This window comes from Phalacrocorax carbo, chromosome 3 (assembly GCF_963921805.1).
Source record: "Phalacrocorax carbo chromosome 3, bPhaCar2.1, whole genome shotgun sequence".
NCBI classification, from domain to species: domain Eukaryota; kingdom Metazoa; phylum Chordata; class Aves; order Suliformes; family Phalacrocoracidae; genus Phalacrocorax; species Phalacrocorax carbo.
Genome location: NC_087515.1, coordinates 101,161,098 through 101,180,666, shown reverse-complemented (window position 1 = coordinate 101,180,666; position 19,569 = coordinate 101,161,098). Strand labels below are relative to the sequence as shown.

Genomic DNA, 19,569 nt, shown 5'->3' with positions numbered 1-19,569 from the left:
GGTCTGCTCTGGGCCACAGTCAGCTTGCCCTTGCCATGTGGGCCCAGGGCTGCTGTAGAGGCACAAAGAACATGCCGAGTACGTGCAACTCATCCTGTGCTCTGATAAACTGGGCTTTCTGCACCCATGGCCTCGGTCCCCAGACACCAGGGGAGGTGCAGCGGGATGCCAAACTCCCCTGTCCTCAGAGGAGGAAGTCAAACTACTCACTGAGGGCTGTCCTATGTGACCCCTCAAGCACCTTCTGGTTCTGCATTTCAATGATTCCATTACACAGTAAGCCAGGAAAAAATAAAACACCATAAATACATCACCTATGACCCTGGAAATGGTAGTTTTGCAGAACTGCTTTCCTGTGTTTTTCATTCAAGGCATATTGTGCCGTTCATTACGGTATGTCAGTGTGACAGTAGCATTATTCTCTTATTTACAGTTCTTCCTTTCTCTTCAGCAGTGAAAATGAAAAGGAAATCAATGCCATTAAAGAGAATAATGACAAACTCACCTCCTGCAAGGTCTGTGCTCATGTATTTTTTTTTTTTCTGAATTCTCATCTCTGAATGTACTTGTACAGATCTGATGGAAGAATGGAGGAAAACTCCAGGAAAGCACCACTGCAAAAGAGAGAAATACTGTGGTAGGCCACTGCATTTGCAGAAAGTTGAGAACAATCCGGTGTCCCGAATCCTGCTCCGCCTCCCTGGCCTTTACAAAAATCTGCAGTATGATTAGAAATGTCAGGGAAGAAGCTCAAGAAAGATCGAATTAAATGACACAGGAGACAAGGGGAGCTAGTACAATTCTGTACCAATCAAACAACACTCAAACTTCAGTAACATCATTGTGTCTTTCAGTCAATCTGTGCATCACACTGTGAAGCCTCAGATCAAAGAGCTGTTAAAAATCCACTGAGGAAGTTCTCCATCAGGCAAGAGCTTGTGGTCTTTCACAATTTATTAAGTCAGAGCAGCACCTAACACTGAACTGTGCCAGCAGGGCAGTATTTTATTGCCCTTTCTGTGCAATTCTGAACTAAAACCCTTTTATGAATTTCCAGATTGTGAGCAGAGCGAACAAGGAAAGGCACAACGTTTGGAAACCACTTGGGCTTTCAGAAGTGAGAAGGCTGCAGCATGACTCTATATTCTCTGCAAGACCCTTGTTCCTCTGTGCTGTGTTGTTCAGGGAACTATATTAGACTGCTCAGTTCTTCCCAAGCATGAATTTTACTGAGGAACGAAGTACAGGGATAGAGGGTAGCGTGTATATCCAGCACGGTGGCTTTGCTCTGATGGGTGGGGCAGCCATACAGCATTTTGAGTTGCTGACTATAAAGGATGAAACAAATCCCATTTGCATACTACTCTCAGGGAAGATTTTTCATTAATGAGGTTCACCCTCTTTGTACGGTACCAGTAAGTACCTCTGAAAAAACCCTGCTGGGCTGAGAGGAAGCAATTTAGGTGGGCTCAGAAATGGTTCAGTAAGATGAAAATTTTCAGTGGATAATTACCAGGCCAATATTTCATAGGTCTGACTGCTTGCTAATTAACATACCTTGACTAGATCTGCCTGCAGCCAGAGTAGAGGCCATTAAGGAGTGAGCTACCAAATTATGTAGTAAATACTGCGAGGTAACTTCATCCAAGGACAGGCTGCTTATGTGTGATGTGGCTTGTGGGTACTATATTTTGGCTGGATGAAAGGAAATCTAAACTAATCTGAAAGGGAGAAAGGTGCAGAAAGCAGCTTTGAGTATGATTGGGGAGCTGAATGCTGATCAAAGGGGAGGAGAACATCATCAGAGCAGACAGTGATGGTGTGGGCTGTAGTCTGAGGTTAAACATGGAGAAGAACAACTAGAGCAAATGATGGTACTGGCACAGGAGCACAAAGAGATAGGTTTTGGCATGATTCATAACCGTTGCAGTAACAAAGCTGCACAACAGGGTCCTGGCCAGCTGCATGGACTTGTGGAGTCAGGATGTCTGAGGTCCCCAAAGGAAAGAAGAGCATGTAAAGTGCTGTTGTATGCAAAGTGTATGTGTGTGAGACAGAGAAAGAGAAAAATGGCTTAGTTAATCTCTCTTGCTGAGAAGGAAAATTGCTGTTGGCCTCCCCATTGAAAGAACAGAGTCTGCAATTGTCAGTGCAATAATTTCATTACAGCATGTTCGGGTACCTGGTGGTGATGCTCCTGATGTACAGAGGTTGCACACCTTGCAAGGGAATTTGTTGAGACTTCCCTAGTAAGCACTGCATCCTGTATCCTCAGCACATTTCATACATCATGGCTGGTTTCCCCTGGGACAAAATATTTCTGTTTCAGCTGCATTATCCAAGAAATACACCTGCTCCTTTATGTAATCAGCACCATCTCTACAGAAGAGTAAATAGCTACACATTTACCTGACATGCTTGTAAAATGGCAAGTAACGACTGAGAATTAGCTTTGCAAAACCCTCCATAAATGTTATAAGTAAAGAAAATAAGTAAAAGACACAGCTTTGCACAGTTTTCTCCATTCATTTGCATTTGTTCTGCTTCTAAGTAGCAGAGTCCTACATTATCTGTACACATGTGGAAGTGCATATGTTTTTACATGCTTTTAACCATTTGTCCTAAACTCCCATAGAACCACTCTGTGTTGGGTATGTATGCACATATTCATAAATGTAAGGGGACATTGTATGTATGTATGACTGTGTGGCATGTAAGGTTGTCAAAAGAGGAGGAGAGAAAATAGATTCACTGCCACTTTACTGTTGCTTTTGAAACATTTTCATTGCTACCTTCAAAATGCTGCCAGTTCGTCAATTTGATGGAAGATGTTGCTGAGGAACAAGATGGGTCTCACCAGCAGCTTGGTGGTGCCTTGTCTCTATGAGAGGGAATGTCTCCTGGATCACAGTATCTGAGCTCAGCAGTCACTGGCAGCTGGAGGAAAAAGTATATCCCTGCTGTCTTCATAGCCTTGCAAATTTCTTTCTTGCATGCAAATGTGCGATCATACCATACACTTTTTTTCCCCCACTACCTCAAATGGTCTCCATGTGGGCAGAGGAGACATGTGCATGAGGACCTTAGCTGTAATTTCCCTGGAAACAAGCTGTTACGTTTTCATCTCACGTAATAACACATTCATATTACAGAGAAAGTATATATATACTGCATGTGATTTTATATGTACAGTATATATACACATATGATCTTTTAGATACATGCACACAGACTCACATTTGTGTGCCAACGTGCATTGTTTTCTAAAGACTGGACACACATAATTTTAAAATAAAAAACTATAAATTATTTCTATTTAAATACTACAAATTTATTTCTGTTCTATAGTATATAACATTGATATGGATGATTCCATAGGACCTTAGGTGTATTTGTGTTGTGATACCTTCTGAAAATATGCTTGCCTTACATAAGGCATGATCACGTTTTTTGTACCTGTGTATAACATAAAACTGTAATGAGGGAGTGTATATATATACGTTTATACTTTTAGACTAACACCACCAGACATCAGGCTAAGTTGTTTTCAGCAGTTGGATGCTAGTGTGAAAGCTAAGGCACCACATGTGCTCTTTATGCAACCCAGCTACTACTATAGGAGAGACAGCTGATGTTTAAAACTGTAAAAAGATGCTTCAGCAGCTGCGCTATCAGCCAGCAAGAGTGGCATTCCCTTGCTGCTCCCTTCAGCCACAGAAGACCGTAATTCAATAGCATGTGAATCCTTTGCTGCCTGAAGCAGCCAGGCAGCAGGCCCAGAGGTGCTTTCAAATCAGGGTTGTTACAGTTCTTCCTAAGCCACAGGAGACGCCGGTGCTCTTCTGCTTCACGAAGACAAGCAAAACTGCAGCAACACAAAATTGTGAGAGGAACAGCTCAGGAAGAAGCTCTGCACAGCAGAGAAACAGGGACAAAAATCCTACCTGTTACATTACTATATAGTAACACAAGTAATATTACAGTCATGGAGACTCTTACCCTTTCTTTATCCTAGTGGGGTTACTGGCCATCCTCACACATGGTCCTGCCTCAGCCCTTCCAGGAAGAAAGTGGGTTAATACCCTTTTCTGCCATCTCTGCCCTCAGACATGTGTTTATCTGTGTCTTGTCTGGGGATAGCACTGGTCACTCAGCTCCCCTGTGGCTGAGGAGGGGTGGGAACCTCTTGGTACAAGAAGTCCTGGAGGAGAACCTCACCTTCTTAGCGGGGCAGGAGGGAGCATCCCTGGTGAGGCAGCATCGCAGAAACTCCTTTCCACCTCTAGGCTGCTTTTTGGAAAGAAGCAACCTCATTTAAGGGTTACCCTGCTGTAGCTGCTCATATCCAAGTGTTGCAGCACCTTTCAGACAGGAGAGTCACAGGCACCTGTTTCCTACCTGCATCTGGTGTTCTTCAAGGGAAATTAATAAAACTTTTCTTGTCATCGCCAGGGATCTCTAAGCAAGGTGCCTCTCCGAGTGCTGTGACTACATGTTCAGATAGGCATGTTCAGAATTAATTTGCCTCCCCTGTTTCCTACCAGTTGAATTCCAGTTGCTAATGAAACGAGCTTTCCTGCCAGCTAGACTGAACCTTCAGTTTGTGCTCTGTTTACTTAAAGAAGAGGTTAAAATGATCATCTAATAGAAAATACTGTCTTTTCCTTTGTCTTCTATGGCAAGTCGTTATTTAGGGCTGAATTCAGCAAAGCAGGAGCTCTTGCTACCCTGTTGGAAAGTTAGAAGTAGTATTACACTGCTTGTGTCTTGAAAGTTGTATGTGCTCCTAAATGATCTGCCTGGATATGTATGTTATTGATGCCACTGGAAAGTGGTTGAAAACCACTGCTTTTGTTTGGCCGCATTACATTTTGTATGTATGCAAAAGATTGCAGGGTGCAGAGCAGTGTGGAGTCAGAGCCACTCTCCTTTCTTTTTCGAAGTCTTTTCTGAGTTTGAACTGTAAGCTATGATGCTTTAGCACTTGCATAAAATCTGCGAAGAGTATGGTCTTGTGAGTCACATCTGGGTTTCAGCATGATTTAAAATCTCTCCTGTACCAACTGCTTGAATAACTGGTACCATCCATTAGCTGAACTTAAGTATGGGATGATCAATAAAACATGAAATCCTGTAAGTACCTTGCACTCAGAGCATGTAAGGACATAGCAGAGGAAGCGCCTCTGATAAAAGACTGTGTTCTTATGATGAGAGTTTTCCAATACCTTCATTTCCTGATTCCTTCATTCTCCTCCTAAGAGCTGGTGACTGCTGGATACAGGGCTCTTAAGTCTTTATGGTTGTTTCTTCTTTGGTTTTGGTTGTAACTTCTTGCAGTGCACTGAGATAGTCACATTCTGGTCTCCCCACCCACAGCACTGTTATGTAAGAGAGAGGGGGCTGGGCGACCCATCCACCAGCACAACACAAAGCAGCCTGGAGGGTCTCTTTCTGCAGTGCTGAAGGGCTCAGCCACACTGCTGTTAGACAAATAACAGTAAATCAGGCCCAAAGAGAAACATATTTTCTAGGTTCTCTCATGGTCTCCCCCATGCTCATTGAACACTGGCAGAAAAAACTATCCTGGTTTTCTAGGGAGGTTTTGTTGGGTATGACTGCAGTGTAACGGCTTTTTGTAGATAATAGGATTAGATGCTCAATAAGCTTTGTATTGCTGCAATGTGCTCCAATCCTTTACTTTACAGGGAGATTTTAAGGATGCACGTCAACTCATTTACTCCACTGGATGGTCATAGACTTAAGAATACGAAAAGAATTTCCGAATGTTGATTCTTTGCTCTGTTAGATATTGCCTGAGTAGATATTGCTCGTTTCTCCTCCTCTGTGATAGGATTTCTTTGTTACTTTAGCATTTGGAGTATGTACTGTTTTGAGTTTGGACTTGCAGGACTCTTCAACAGAAGAAACAAAATACGTGGTGGCTCTTTTGCCTGATTAAAGAGTCACCATGAATATAGTTCTAATCCTTCAGTTAAAAATGTGAAATGAAACTATTCACGAGTCTGAATTTTCACTAGTATGCAGGTATATTTTATAAGCTGGTCCAAAAACCCTTCTGAAGATCTCTGGTTGGATACTGACTTTGTAGACCGTTTCTCAGACTCACGAAGGTGCACGCGTACACTAACATCTTGCTCTGATATTTTGTGGCTTTTTTGAATAGACAACAAACAACCTTTTGTTGTATTGGAACAGAGCTCTGCTGTGCCGTATCCTGCCCTTCAGCTCTTCTGACCTCACCTTGGCAGTATGAGAGCTTGGCAGCTGCCCTGCAGCAGGAGGGAAATGTCAGATCCAGAAGGGCTCCCTGCTCCTCCCCACTCTCCATTAGCTGTGGGTACTGCCTGCTGTGTTACAACAGCATTGAGAGGTACCTGGTGATAAAATTGCTGGCTATTCTGGACTGTAGTGCTAAAAATAAGGCAGGCACAGTTTTCTTCAGCTCTCAACAGACCACACAACCTCTACCACCAGATGTTGGCCGCAGATATTTCCAGCCCCTCTGAATTGGAGAATGAGTTTTCAAAGACTTGTCTGAATGTTGCTAGCTCTGCTCCAGATGAGGAAGAGTTTTTGGGCAAGCCTTCAGTTTACTCGGAAGGGCCCAACAAGCTATTGCAATGTCTTATCTTCAAAAGACACACCCACCCACACTTCCAGCTTCTAGTGGAATGCAAAAACTTCCTCTATTTTCCAGGGGAAAGGAAAGCAAATCTGTTTTTTTTTTTTTTTTTTTTGGTCTTAAACAAACCAACTGCTGTGACATAAACCTAAAAACTGAGGGTGGCTTTGAAAAAGCATTATTTCACCGTTTTCATTTTGTGTTTGGGGTAATGCACAGGCCCATCAGTAAACAATTGCCCTCTGATTTCAATTTCTATTTTATACAACTGCACAGGTTTTATGAAAGTCACACAGAGATACGTGTACAACAAGATGTCTCCATGGCAGAAAATATGAAGAATCAGAAAGATTAATGTAATGGTAAAGTATGCCAAAAATAACAGTTCTGTGAATGAACGTTTAACAGATGAGTTGCTTATTCTATGGTAGTTGACTGTATATATGCATAAATCACTTAGTTCAGCCTGACTTCTGCATTGATGGGACATAATTGATCTTTAAAAGTTTTATGAAAGAATCACAGACTGTGAAATTAAAGGAGGTTCTGTTGTTTAACTTTGCATTTCCATCAACTGCCATGAGTATCACAACAGAAGAATACCTGTTTTCTTCTGAGAAAGAACACTTTATAGAGAGTATTAAATCTGTAATTATATTAATTTATTACTGCAAAATAGTACCATGATATTTTTCACATTGTATCTGGAATTTCTGGAATAAAAGCCCACAACATTGTTATAAAATGATTCACTTTCAGAAGGAACGATGGTAATAATTCATCGGCATCATACCTGAGTTGCAAGGCTTTTCTTTCGGAACAGCATCAGACAACCCAGGCATTGGAGACATCTGTGTCTTGTGCCTATGGGCTACCTGCTTTGCATGGTGTTAGTTAGGAAATTGGGTCTGGTCAGGTTGGGATAAATGGAAAAACATTTTCCTTGTTCCCATCGTTTGGGAGCAAAAGGACAAGGGAAGAGGAACGGGTAGAAACACACCAGTCTTCCACTGGCCAATATGGGTGTGATAATTTTGCACAAATACACTCCAGCAGTGAATACCTTTCCTCTGGGAGCTAGGAATGAACAATGACCTCCTGAACCAAGCATCCATCCCACAGTATGCCTGCCAGTACAACAGCACCTTGCTATTGACTGTATCGTTGTGACAAAATGAAGGCATTAGTTATTGCTGTACTAGGCATCATGATTAAGGTGCTGGCAATAGCCTGCTGCTATCTGTGTAGTTTTAATGAATGCACTGGTTTCCTCACCTCCTTTAGCATCTTATTTTTGAAATAATTACTCAACAACTTAATTTTCTTTGTTTTCTAGGCTTTTTGTAGGAGGAACTGTAATGAGTAGTCCCTGCACACCCACCCCTTTATTCCTCCAGCTGTTTATTTTTGAATATGTGTCACATACTTCTACACATTTTTCCAAGTTGGTTAAAGCTTTGAAACTGGAAAAAGAGGCAAAGAGCTGTGAACCAGTCTGGCAATGGCTGTGTATTATGTACTTTAACATGTATCAGGGCTGAACAGAAATGGAAAGGGGGATGGAAATTATTCCCAAGGCCCATGTACTTTCATGGACATGAAAAATAAATTGCTTAACCATTTAGAAGAGCCTCATGTGTTGCAGTGACTTGCCTCAGACCCCAGCTGCAGATGAAGGAGTCCCTCCTGTGGTTTGAACCTGCTGGGTTTGCAAAGGCTGTGCGCAAAGGCCTCCGATGACTCTTATCCTCTTCTGTGATACTCCCAAATCCCTCTGGGCCTTTCTTGTGGCCAATGTCCTGGTGACCTGCTGGTTTGTCCTTAGCCCTCCATTAGGGATCGGAAAGTCAGGGTTGAGAATTCTAAGGAAGATTTGCTGTGCAGCTGAAAGGGAGCAACCTGGGGCCAAACGTCCTGCAAATGGTTCTTGAAGGCACTGCATACAATTACTATAAATTATTGACACAGAATGGGAAAAATCTACACTTAATGCATCAAATAAAACAGGACAAAAATAGCCGTCTCCTTTCCTTACACTTTCTCTCTTATTCCTGTCACAATCTAATTCGTAGTTCCCACCATGGGCAATAGTACGGCAGAAGGACTATTTAACCTAGGCAGGGATTTGTGTATGCAAACACTACAGTGTGTGATGCAGTGTGATGTGTTGTAATGCTTAGTTCTGTCTGTGGTTAAACCCTTATGCTGTCAGATTGTATTTCCCTACTTTACATGGTAATTGCCTTCTAATGCTGTTAGGTGGCTGCAATACCCAGTCAGAGAGTTCTGTGATTCGGGACAATTGCTATGCTGTTCTCTGTTGCAAGAAAGTAATTTTAATTTGGTAGGCTTTCTGCAAAGGCTTATTTTGTGCAGTGTTCTAACTGGGCATATAACAAGCATGCCCTCCACCTTGTTCAACCTTGGTTGGTTGAAAGAAGAATTAGAGGGTTTTTCCATAGATCTCCAGAGAAAGTCACAACAGACCTCGTCCTGAAATTCATACAACAGGTACAGTTGTCAGCAAGAGAGTTCAAAGAAACCTAAAGTGTCACTGTATTGGAACTGGTAACTCAGCTATGGAAAAAAAGAAGATTACTTTGTAAATAGATGGGATGAATTGTACTGAAGGCAGGAACACATCCTATAGAGGTACTGGCAGATTAATAGGTATAATTATCATAATTCTGTGGGAATCAGTTGGGTAATAACAGTGTCTTTCAGGAGAGTGCAGAAGATCATTCCTAAGCCATTGACAGGGGTCCAAGTAGCCTGTACAGAATTGTCCAAAAAGGAACAAAACGGATCAGATCAAAGAGAAGTTTCAGTAAAATTACACTCAATTAAGTGCACAGTCATGTGTAAGACATTTGTCTGAAAATCTTCCTTCCTCCCTTGATTAAATCAGGTGATTGTATAAACTGTGGACTAGCTGTTTGGAATAAATCACCACAGTGCATTTCAGCATTCCCTCCTATAACCAGGAGAAAAATAAGTAGTTTGTAATTTTATAACATCAGGCCACTAAGGACAGGAGAATGGCCAAAATAGGTGACAAGGCTCAGGTAGCACACCTTGCTCTTAGGTCTGGGATGCTTGCACCTAGCTTCCTAATAAGAGCAAAGAGTAACACACTGATGTTGCTGTTTCAGAATGATTTCTCAACACAGACAGGTGGCGTTTAAGGAAGCAAATGAGAGGATTGACTTGGCAGAGAACGGCAGAGTAAGAAGACAGATCACAAGTGTCCTGTCGCATAAGGATGGAGAATGGGGCAGGCATGTCCAATTACTGCCCAGTATTGTGGCTATAGAAATGCCTTCTCACCAGGCACATGCTCCACGCAATGATCATGTACACACTTCATTTGCTCAAGGGGGTGCTTTAGCATGGTGAAGGCTGTTTTATTTTGTACATGCATCTTCCTTCAGTTGCTGGGGTTGGCACATTTTGTTGTTTGCTGTGGCTGAGACTCAGATAAAATATTATAGGCTTTGATAGACTGCCTCGGTTGTTTTTTTTCTTTTTGTGATAATACCTATTGCATTTTGCAGTACTCTATAAAAAATGAAGGCTGCTTGGTGGTAGTATGAACTAGTTGGAAAAGAAACATTGCATAGACAGAAAATAGATATAGTTTATGAATTTGAAAATGTTGGCTCAAATCTCTGCATGAAAAGTTCCCTTTTGATTTTTGTCAGAATCACAGTCACATCAAATAGATTTTAAGTTCCACCTCAGGTAAATTATTCACCTCATGGTCTTTGCCAAAACTTTTAAACAGGGTTAGAAAAAGCAGAATTTATCAGCTGCCAGAGGAGGCCCAGTAAATCCCAAAGGAGCTGGTGCTTCTTTGAATGCAATGCCTTTTCAGCCTCTGTTTTCCAGGCTCTGCTTTTTACTTTCTAATTTGGCAATTTCCTCTACACAGTTCTGTTTTTGCTCCACTGAGCCTGCACCATGGGAATGAACTGGCTTTGCTTTCTGCGTGGGTAGGCTAAAGTTTCCTTAGAAAGCATGGCTGGGAGGTACTGACATCACTGCAGCCTTCGGTCACAGCATCCCTGCAAAGTGCATATTGCTGTTCTCACTTTACAGATGGGGAAATGAAAGCAGAGGAGTGAAAGGATTTGCCTAAGGCCACGTAATGAATCAGTTGCTTGTGTCAGATTAGTTACAGCCCAGGACTTCCCTGCTGCCAACCCTGCACTCGCTCCAGCAGACCGCACTGTTTCCAGTGCCACAAGGAGACACAGGATCGTTTTACCCTACTAGTTTAGAGGACATGCAGGTGGCTTTGCACATACTCAAGATCAAAAATAACCCTACTGCCAATTGTTTTAAGAGACTTTGGTCTCTTAACGCAAAGTGGCAGCTCTGGAGCAAGTGGTTTCTGCTTGCATGGTTCTTGGCACTGTCGACTTTGTGTTATTGCAGAGTGGTTTTAATATCTTAATAATTTTTTTCTGATAATATAATATGGGTTGACAAAAATGTGCTAGAGTAGGCCATGGAATTCTGGTTTTCTTTCCATATTCTTTATCCAGACACAAAAAGTAGAACTATATGCATCTTGACACAGAACCCAAAAGCTAGGGTGAAAGTAGACCTGCCCATGACACAATATGAGATAGTTAATTGTATCATGTAACTTCACTGAATAGGACTGAGGAAGAGCAGAACAATCATCCTAAAAATGCTTCCTCTTGGACATGTGCCCACTCAGAATCATAGAATAGTTTGGGTTGGAAGGGACCTTTAAAGGTCATCTAGTCCCACCCCCCTGCAGTGAGCAGGGACTTCTTGGTCTTTGGTGGGTTGACAAAGAGCAGTAAATAGCACAGCCAGCAGTGAGTGTTTGGAGCACTGCGCTCCCAAGCTCTTCTGTCTCCACCAGGACAGCTGTGTGTTTGCTGTAGCAGCTGGGGAGTGTTGCAGGAAAAGGCACTTGAACATGGGAGCACGGCTGTGCTTAGACAAAAACAACAGAAAATGTGAGATGTACACGTTTTGACAAGCAAACCAATAGCTAGAGTGTGAGCAGAGCTCCCTATGACATGCACTGGAACATGTATCTAAATAGAACACATTTCAGGAATAAGGGGGCAGCAGGGAGAAGCCACAGAGGCAGCAGAGAATTTCTGAAAGGCAGCGACGCATGGCAAGCAGAGGAATGAAAGGATTTGCTCCTGCCAGGTGCTGTGCACCCTTAATGCCCACTGAGTTCAGGGGAAAAAGGAAAAATCCTGCAGTCATGTCTATGTCAAGTATGAAGTGTCTTAAGTGCTGCTGAAATTTCCTTCTTATAGTTACTGCCATTTCACTGCAAGTAGCCTGATGTGAGCTGATCCACCGCACCGTTTTTTCATCTGATCTTTGCAATGCTAAATTGTTATATCTTTCTGATCATGTGTTCTGACAAAGCTCATCCAGGAGTGTACAGCAAAAAAGGTGACTTTTGCTGCTGTCATTTTTATTGCCTCAGTGAGTAAAATGAGAGAGAATTTTCCATCCCTGAAACCCTGTTTCTAGCTGGCCCACATAGTAATGTCAGCTTTATAACATTTTGCTCCCTAAGAACGGCATTATTAAATTAGTCAACAGCTTGAATAGGATTCTCTACATAGTGAGGATGCTCTGATAAAAGACCTTTCTTTAAAAGTGCTCGTATTCAGGTCTATACAAATATTTATTATTGTTTGTACACATGAAAAACACAATTACTCAGACTGCATGATAATTTTGTGTCCAGAATATAAGAGACGAAGTGTTCACCTATGTCCATAGAGTGAAATCAGCTTCCCTTCAGGCTCTTCCTCACCTCCATTTCAGTCAGTGGGATGTGAGCAGGTACAGTGGGATCAAGCACTACAATAGCCAGGGGAGTGGCACTGCCACATGCAGAAATTTCATTTACATTGTTCCCAGCCAGAAAGGCATATGCTCCTCTGTGCCTGCAGACGACTGGTCACCCTGAAATTGCCTTGCTACATGTGGCTTTTCTCATAGCAGTGAGACAACTCAGAGCTCTGCACGAAAAACAGCACTCCATCACACCTGTATGGGCTTGTGACACTATCAGGGTGTTTTTTGTCAGTCAAGCAGTCAGTGCATTGCATGGAGGCAACGATACGTCATTTCTGGCAGATACAATCTTGCTCTGCAGTCCTGTTTTATGCAGAAACAAAAAAAAGTCTTCATTTTCATTACCGCACTATGAAGCACCTGTAAAAAGCACAAACCATCCAAACAGATGAAAACTCCATGTGCACAGTGTTTAAAAAGTGACCATTGCAGATGTTTCCTTTTGCAGGGCAGTGTATGATTAGCTGCACAATACTGTAAGTTATTTATTCAAAAGGATATTAAAGGGCTGTTTCTTCTAGTCTCCCTTGATGTGCACAGGCTTCTGATTTTTCATAGCTGGACTGCAGCATATTGTTGGCTGCCACTGCTCTGACACAGTGCAAGTTGTTAATCACAGCCACTTCCATGGGACGGGTTCTCTGTAATCTGGAGACATGACTTCTTCAGCAGAAGGTCTGCTGCCATTAAATATATGAGTTCAGCTGACATGTACCCTTTTGATTAAATTGTCTTCTACTGCATAAACCTGAAGTGCATCATGCATGAGTGCAAGAATATAGAGATATGTAAATATTAACAAAAGATTAATATGTATATGCAGCTACGAAATGCAGTGTTTGGAAGTAATGTAATTATTATGCTGTTATGTTAAAAGTCATGCAACTTTAGAACTTAACTGTAAAAATTAACTATGACTTTAATATTACATCAGTTAATTATCTTTCCTGTTATATACTATTACCTCTGTATTACATATGAGACTTTTTTATGAAATGGTGCTAATCTGTTTTGGACCAACTCAGTTTATACATGAGGCACTATTTTAGCACAATACTTGCTTCAGATAGTAGTATTTATTCTTTGGTAGGAATTTCTAGGGATCCCTCTGTATGGTTTTTATGCTTTTTTGAAAAATGAAGTTTCTTCGCAATTCCTGATTTGTTTTTTTTTTTCTTTTTAGAAGGCCAAAATCATAATTTGGGCATAGGCAGCCTTCTAGCCCCAAAGCAAACATGGCTTTCTAAAACATGATGCTATGAGTGAAGCCCATTGCCAAGTCTCAACATGAAATTAATGCTGAGGGTTGAATGCAGGCAGGCCTCTGGTGATGCACTGAGCTGCTGACATGTTTAGATTAAGCCTTTTTTTCTTCTTCAGGTGTGTAGTGTTGTCTTTCACTTGCTTCCAGAAAAATGCTGTGTTCTGCCATGATGGCGCACTGCTGGGCTACTGCTTCAGGATGACAAAGAAGGGAGGTTGGAAAAGTGGCTGAACAAGGGAGTTTGTCTTAGAGCCCAGAGAAGCCCTTTCATTCATGGGAGCTTCACAACTCTCTGGTGTTGTTTTTATTATTAGCAGCAGACCCACAGAAATCTGAGGTAGATACCAACGTACTCTGTGCTGTACTTTCGGAAGCATTAACACCTTTTTTTGTCAGAGGCACTTCTGTCAATATAATTGTCCTCATGGTGGTGAACAAGCAGCAGTCAATCAGTCTTGACTACTGGACACACTGAAATAACAAATTCAAGGAAAAAAGAATAATTTTTGTAAGTGGAATGAAGAACAAATCTTAAAATTGCACAGGCAAGCTAAAATGAAAGGAACTGAAGAGAACAGAGTGGAATAGAATAGAAAAGAGGAGAAGAGAACAGGATGCACTAGGCTAGACTAGAATAGAAAGTGTGGATGAATATAATCTACATTTTTTTTAATTTTTTTTAAATGTTAGTTTTTTAAAATAATAATGTTGCTGCATTGATACTGTATGCAGCCACGGTAGCTTGGAGTTATAAGAAGCCTGAAGGCTAGATATTCTGTGGCAGAGAAATAATTTTTTTTGGAGTGTTGGAGACAACATGAGTTTGGTGGGTTGCTGAAGAGGAAAGTTATTACCTGCAACCTTTTCTTGTAAGAAGCAGGGTCTGAGCTGAGTAATATGAAGAAGTAATGCCCATTAAAGTAAACTTCAATTTTATAGCAGGGTTATTGCTAATACTTGGAAGAGAAAGGTAGGGATTAAGAAGCAGGAGGTACTGAGTGGAAAACATCCCATGTGTCCGGGTTTTGGCTAGGATAGGGTTAATTTTCTTCCCTGTAGCTGGTATAGTGCTGTGTTTGGATTTGGAATGAGAGTGGCACACTGATGTTTTAGCTGTTGTTAAGAGGTGGCTAAGTGTCCCTAAGTAGTGCCTGTACTAGTCAAGGACTTTTCTGGCTTCCCATGCTCTGCCAGGTGCACAAGAAGCCGGGACGGGAGGGAGCACAGCAAAACTGACCAAAGGGATATTCCATATCATAAGGCATCATGCTCAGCGTATAAAGCTGGGGGAAGAAGAAGGAAGGGGGGAACGGACATTCAGAGTGATGACATTTGTCTTCCCAAGTAACTGTCAGATGTGATGGAGCCCTGGAGACGGCTGAACCCCTGCCTGCCCATGGGAAGTAGTGAATGAATTCCTTGGGTTTTTTGCTTGTGTGCACAGCTTTTGTTTTTCTTTTCATTATATTATTATTGTTACTGTTACTATTGCTAGTGCTAGTGTTATTACTGTTTTGCTTTACCTGTTCAACTGTCTTTATCTCAACCCACAAGTTTTCTCACTTTTACCCTTCTGATTCTCTCCCCCATCCCACCAGGGGGGAGTGAGCGAGTGGCTTAGTTGCCAGCTGGGGCTAACCCATGACACCACGGTAGTGTTTAGAGAATATCAGCTGGCTTGATACTCAAAGACAATGAGTGTTGTGAGTGGGGAAATGCAAGGGACCTGGAACGAGCAAGAAATATATAAAATGAGTCTTCTGTTGTCTGTTAACATTTGTTTCCAGATTTTGTATGGTTAATTCAGAATACTGTTCCTATTCTGCTCACAATTTGTGTGTGTTAGGTCTAACGTTGTAAGCACATAGAGAAATCTGTAAATATAACTGTTTCCTATCAATATTTTTTTTTCATTTGCCAATGTGTGTGATCTTCTGTGGAAATAATTGCTTGAGAGTGTTTTTATAGGAATGTTTTTCTCTTATTCAGTACTAAAGTAATAATGATTATTGCTGGAAACTTCCTAAGAATCGATTTATTTAAAAGTAATGCAATGCCCTTGATGGGATTTTGCATAGGCTCTGAGAGATATAAATGAACCTTGAAAGCAGCAAGTGAAAAAACTTGATCTCCATTTCTGCAATTTCCAGCGACTCGTAGTGGGCTGTTTGCACTGGTGCAATAAGCATATCCATGTCATAGGACAGAGACTCAAATAATGCAGTCTTTGAGTACATGTTCAAACCACTTTACATGCTCAACAGTCATTTCAGGCACCCTCTCCTGAAGAAATAACCATTACTGAACTCTCAGCCTTATTCTGAATGTGTTGTGCATCTGGGAGCCCTGGAAACTTTCTTGTGTAGATGGTGTTATAGAAAGTTATTACAGAAATGTTAAGCCTGGGAATGTCTGGGTGTGGAAATACTGAGGGAAAGTCAGTAGAAGGGCTGAGAGTATTGATGGCCTGCAAGATCCTAGCACACATCTACCTGCAGTGTCCCACCAAGACTGGGATACAAAGGGCAATCAACAAATCCTGATGGAGGTAGAGATGGGTATGGAGAAACTGACAGTTCCTAATGGGTACAAAAATGTATATCTAAAGCCAGCACATGGTCAGCAGTGTAAAAGGAACCCAACTTTGAGAAGGAGTTGACAGCTGTTGTCCCTTGTCTCCCATATTATTGCAAGGACACCTGGACACAGCACCTGCCTATACATGGTCTCTTGCCTGGATGCTGGACAGATGACTTGGGCTTGCACATTTTGGTGTTGTGAGTATGTGGATATGAGAATGTGAGTATGAACGAAAAAACCTCGTTTTGTCTAAAAATAAAATCACTTCCCCCTCCTGTAAGGTCCTGCATTGTGATTTCCTACATGGCTGCTACAATATTACGACATTATTTCCTACAGTGTTGCCTGCTGTTTTGTGGGAGTAATATATTCTGCAGATGAGAAGAAAATCAGGCTCTATATTTAAAACAATGCACTTATCGTGCTTCTTCCTGCAAATTATATACTGCAGTAAATGTGCAGTGTAGTTTTTTTTTTTTTATTTTGAATTGTATTTATAGAGAACTCTGGAGGAAGTCATAATGAGTGGGGGTGGATTCTGGAGGAGGTGAACCAAGTACATCTGGTTGTGGAAAATGATGGCAATATTCTTCAGTACAAAGACACAAGAGGCAGAAAGGCACCTGAAGAACAAGACAGATAGGAAGAAGGTGCAGGGTCAGCTATGGCTGTCTGCCAAGGACTGACACAGAATGTGGCTGGGTTAATGATGGGGAAGACCATGCAGAGAACTACTTGTCCAAACGATGGTAAGAATGTATCACACTTGTAGGGGATGTAATATTTCACTGTATAGGGGAGACAGGAGGATACATGTCAAGAAGGACTAAAATGGACCAAACGGACTGAACTGGAGAGAAACCATGGCTTGGAGAAAGGAGATCAGACAGCTCTGCAGAATCTCTTTTCTGTGGTTCTGTGAAATAAACCTCCCTTGGTTTTGAGTAGGAGTGGATGGGACACATATATGAAAAGAAAAAGGCCTAGTAAGTTTTCTGGTCCAATGGAAAATATCCAGGAAAACTAAAGACCACGGAAAGAATGATCATTTCTCTGGAGAAGAGATGAATGGAGGGGAAAGTCAACTTCTAATGTAGAACTTGGTTATAGGACTGGATGTAATATGAAACAATGATGCCCTACTGGATTGCATTATAGAAATAGCAGCCAGTTTGTAATTCATGAGGTTGAAACAGCACGAGGCTTAAAAGCAATACTTATGCTTCTTTCCTGGCTCTGCTGAGTAAACTCTAAGGTGCTACCATACCAGAGTGGACAGGAGTGGCCTGCATGTTTGCTTCTGCACATGGCTCCTCATTGACATAAATCTATAGTATACCACATGAACATCTCAAGCTTTTGGTCATTCAGAAGCATTGTGAAGCAGTGAACAGATTGGATCAGATGGAGACAGAAGTCACTGCTATTTTGGCAGCTGTAATTTTCCTGAACAATTTTCTTTTATGTTAAAGTGGAAAGGTGACATATTTTTGTTTCGATTTGAGCACTGATTTGCAACTTAAAATTCGGTGGTCTATTGTTAATGTCTAAAAGGGTCTGAAAAAGACAGTCATGACAACTAAGCTGGAATAGGCTTAAATTTGCTCTACAAGGTGCCACATTTATCAGAAAAGTTTTTAGGGCTTTACAGGTTGAAAACATCTGACTTAAAAGGATGCTGGAGAAACCAGACAATGTGTCGAATTTTCCCCTGGCATTTGTAAAAGGAGTCTAAATGAGGTTGGTAGATCTGCACACTCATTTTCTGATGACAGGAGATTTTATTTTTCACTGTGCCAAGAGGATTGAAATAAAATCAGATCAAGAAAACCTGCAAAGCTTCCTATATTCATTTTTATGGATGGTATGGATACATACCAACCTAAAAATAGTGTATCTTGGATTTCTGTTATTTTCAGTTACTGCTGGCTTATACCTAGAATTGAGAGAAGGACTGAGTAATTAGCAAAAATATTAAAACGTTGTTTTTCAAATCTCCTGGTAGATATGATCAAGCTAGAAGGGAAGATGCCGGTCATTTACTTTACCCAAGGCAATCTGATAATTTCTGCTTTTGTTTCTCTTCTAGTTACCTTACTCACCCTGCAGCTACAGCACAAAAATACAGGAACATTCAATTTTGTCACTTTCTGCTTTTGTTTAGTTCTTTATAGTGAAGAAAAGCTTTTATTTAAAATTATGAACAAGTGTATTGCTGCTCTATTCTGGCCATTGGACAGATCCAGTTCTCAAAACTTCTGTCCCTGTGCTGCCTTTTAAATCTGTCCTTTGGGGTTTATTTTCCTTTGCAGTGGATGTAATGCCTATAGTGGCTCAGTTATTCCTAATCCAGGCGAGTTCAAATCTAGCTGGATTAGTTTAACTCATGAGTGAATGCAACTGAAATGGATCTGGGTGACTTTGTCCTGAAATGGACTATTAACGCTGTCATGGTTTGCTTTGGCACATCCATCTGTGGGGACAGGCATCTGGGCAACGCTGTAAACTACTTATGCTGGAGTTGCCAGAGGCTGCTTGATTACAGACTTATAAATGACAGTGCATTTCTAAGCACAGCTTCCTGCGATTCCACATTAAAGCAGCTTAGAGACACTTAGGCTGTGTCCATACTAGTAAATTAAGTGTGTTCAAGACTGCTGTCTGGCAGTGAGACTGACTGACTTGAAATGACCTTCTAATAATTCACTATTAAATTCTTTCCTTCGCTACCCAGCTGGGCACCAGTGAGCATCATTTTTGGCCTGTGCTAATTCCTGATTAAGCCCAGAAATTGTTTGGGGGCAGAGGCCAGATCTGTGCTAGTTCCAACAATTCCCCACAGAGGTAACTGAGTGCCTGGGTATATTTTCTGGGACTGTTTGGTTAACTAGCATAAATGTAATGTAAAGGGCTACACAGCTCTCCTTTGAAGTTCTGTTTTACAGAGGAGCAGTCAAACTGTACAACCACCACCACAGAGAAACCAAAGCGCCAAATCTGAGTATAGGACTCAAGTCCCAGCCGTTGCACTGAGGTTAGTTTAAGTGTTTTGCTTGCTGAGGTCCTAGACTGCTTGTTTGTACCCTGTTCATGGTATACAATGAGTTTGTCTGTTCTGTCTGGAATTTAGCTGGGAATATGCGTGAAGACATGCTTCTGTCATCCACGTAGCATTCCTTGCCATGCACAAATTATTTCCTTCTGTGTGATGTTGCAA

At 41.5% G+C, this 19,569-nt stretch overlaps 1 long non-coding RNA gene across 3 annotated transcripts in view; it reads left to right on the top strand.

The window, feature by feature from the left end:
• Positions 1 to 19,569, top strand: part of LOC135312886 (uncharacterized) — a 99,163-nt gene that overhangs the window by 26,659 nt on the left and 52,935 nt on the right. The window contains exons 3-4 of one of the 3 annotated variants that reach the window (XR_010372505.1): positions 6,920 to 7,005; positions 9,796 to 10,032. This is a non-coding gene — a long non-coding RNA (uncharacterized LOC135312886). Of the gene's footprint in view, positions 1 to 6,919; positions 7,006 to 7,979; positions 8,214 to 9,795; positions 10,033 to 19,569 lie in introns of those variants that run through there. The other 2 variants (XR_010372507.1, XR_010372506.1) reach the window with 2 other exon arrangements.